Source organism: Equus asinus, chromosome 22, assembly GCF_041296235.1.
Source record: "Equus asinus isolate D_3611 breed Donkey chromosome 22, EquAss-T2T_v2, whole genome shotgun sequence".
NCBI lineage: Eukaryota > Metazoa > Chordata > Mammalia > Perissodactyla > Equidae > Equus > Equus asinus.
In genome coordinates this window covers 67,074,031-67,076,293 of record NC_091811.1, presented here as the reverse complement: position 1 = coordinate 67,076,293, position 2,263 = coordinate 67,074,031, and the positions used below count along the sequence as shown (strand labels likewise).

The window sequence follows — 2,263 nt, the reverse complement described above, 5'->3', positions numbered from 1 at the left end:
TCACGCCCCTCAGCAAGTCCCTTCTCCCTTCAATATTTAGAACCGCAGTTGGCTCCCCATGACTTTTAGGATAAAGTTCAAACTCCAGGACCTGTATGAAGTGACTTTGACCCCAGCCTCTGTCTTGAGCCTCAGGTCCTTCCAGGCCCCCTCAGGAAACTGGCACCCTGATGGCTCCAAGATTCTTGCAGCAACACTGAGCTGCTTCCTGTCGCCTTCTGAGCATTTCTCCTCACTACCCTCTCCATGTTCGGTTTACATTAATTAGACACTTAGTGAGTCTAATCTGTGCAGCAGCTGCGTCTTTCGCTCACCTGAATCTCAGCTGTGACACTGATTCTGGATCCTGAGCTCTCACTCCACTTAGGCTGTGACTCATGTGGCACAAGGACCATTGTCCTACTTGGCATTCCTGGCACCTAATAAAACCTCTGGCTTTATATTAGGTGCTCAGTAAATGCTGTTGAATAGATGAATAAATTAATGAATGACAACTGAGGCGATGTCATTTTCGATCCTTGTTTTAATTCCAAAGTGTTAAAATCCTTGATCATTAGTTGAAATTAGTATCCATCAATACATCTGCAAAGGAGATTGGTTTAAGAAAATATACAGCCATTAGAGTCCAATTAAAGTATTGAAATAGGGGCCAGCCTGGTGGTGCAGTGGTTAAGTGCACATGTTCTGCTTCGGCAGCCCGGGGTTCCCCGTTTCGGATCCTGGGTGTGGACATGGCATCACCTGGCAAGTCATGCTGTGGTAGGCATCCCACACGTAAAGGAGAGGAAGATGGGCATGGATGTTAGCTCAGGGCCAGTCTTCCTTGGCGAAGAGAGGAGGATTGGCAGCAGTTAGCTCAGGGCTAAACTTCCTCAAAAAAATAAATAAATAAATAAATAATAGAAATTTAAAAAAAAATTGAAGTAGAGTTCCAAAAAGTGAAAAATACAGATGCAAGGAAAAGAATTCAAGCAGCATCATCTACATTATGTAAATAAACAAAAGAGCGGGCACTCAGACATCTATGTATGGAAGTCTGGGGAAGCATATGTAAACAGACTTTTGCTTTCTGTTTTACATTTTGCCTGTTTGATTTTCGTTCTACCATGTACATTTATTATTTTTATATAAGGAAACATTTATACGAGAAAAAAATGTTAGCAAGTTTATATGGTAATAGAATGATGAGCCATTTTTTTTCTTTTTTCTACTTCTCTGTAATTAGCAAACATGTACGATGTATTTTTTAGCTGAGGTTACAAGCAGCAGTGTTCGCCACACCAGCAGGGTTTCCAGCGCCACCTGCAAACACACCTGCGGTAAGAGGGTTATCTTTCTCCTTCACAGCTTCGCTGAGAGCTGTTTTTTGGCTATGGGGCAGCAGCCACCTCCTCTCTCTTCTCCATCACTTTCACTTTCAAGGCCCAAGCACAGGAGAGATACGACAGGGAAGCAAGAAGCGGCCTTAGCATCATCTTGCGTGTGCCGAACGAAAGGAGCCCTAAGGTCCTCTGCCGGGCAGCGCACCCTCTCTGATTCCGCCACCGTCCCTCACCGGGGAACGGCTCCTCTTCAGCCTTGTGTGGAAGGTCTCAGAGCACCGTCAGCGAACAGTCCTCTCCCTTCTTGCTTTGGCACTGGCCTGCACCACGGAGTTCCTGTAACTGCCTTAAAAGGAACACACTCCTCCCCACGGCCACCGCATATTATTCTCTTGACATATTGCCATGAACTAAAAAAAGAAACAGGCTGTGAAATAATACAACGTTATTTTGAACTAAAAGAGTCCATTTATCAGCATTACACATAAAAAAGATGATTCAAAAGATAAGGAGCAGCAGAGACCCTGAAGGAGGCCCACGGGCCTGAAGGCGGCTGGCAAACCCACCACATGCTGCCAACACAACACGGTGACTTCAGATTAACGGTGTTGTGACACAGGTGATTGTGGTCGGGGTTGAGGGCTTCCTGGCTCTGCTTTCCCATTTCTCTCGGACAGAGCTCTGGCATCAAGAACCACCGCAGAGGGAGGCATGGAGACGTTAGAGTCGGGACCCACAGAGGATGGGCAGAGTCCTACCTGGGACCCAGACTCGGGCGGGTTAGCGCATCCCTCATGGCTCATCCTTCTCCTTCCCTTTCCTGAGTCATCGTGGCAGCGCGTACAAGGCTGGCCCTGGGCGAGGTGTGGGAGGTGTGGCAGATGACAGGAGGAGAAAGAGAGAAGAAAGCATAAGCCAAAAGGGTCTGAGGTGTTCTAACA

The 2,263-nt window shown here is 46.9% G+C and overlaps 1 long non-coding RNA gene across 1 annotated transcript; it reads right to left on the bottom strand.

Moving 5' to 3' along the window:
• Positions 1 to 512: 512 nt before the first annotated feature.
• Positions 513 to 2,149, bottom strand: LOC139041577 (uncharacterized). Its single transcript, XR_011496992.1, has 3 exons — positions 2,081 to 2,149; positions 1,315 to 1,749; positions 513 to 871 (listed from the first exon to the last, which is right to left on the bottom strand). It is a non-coding gene; the product is annotated as an uncharacterized lncRNA (long non-coding RNA).
• Positions 2,150 to 2,263: the final 114 nt, after the last annotated feature.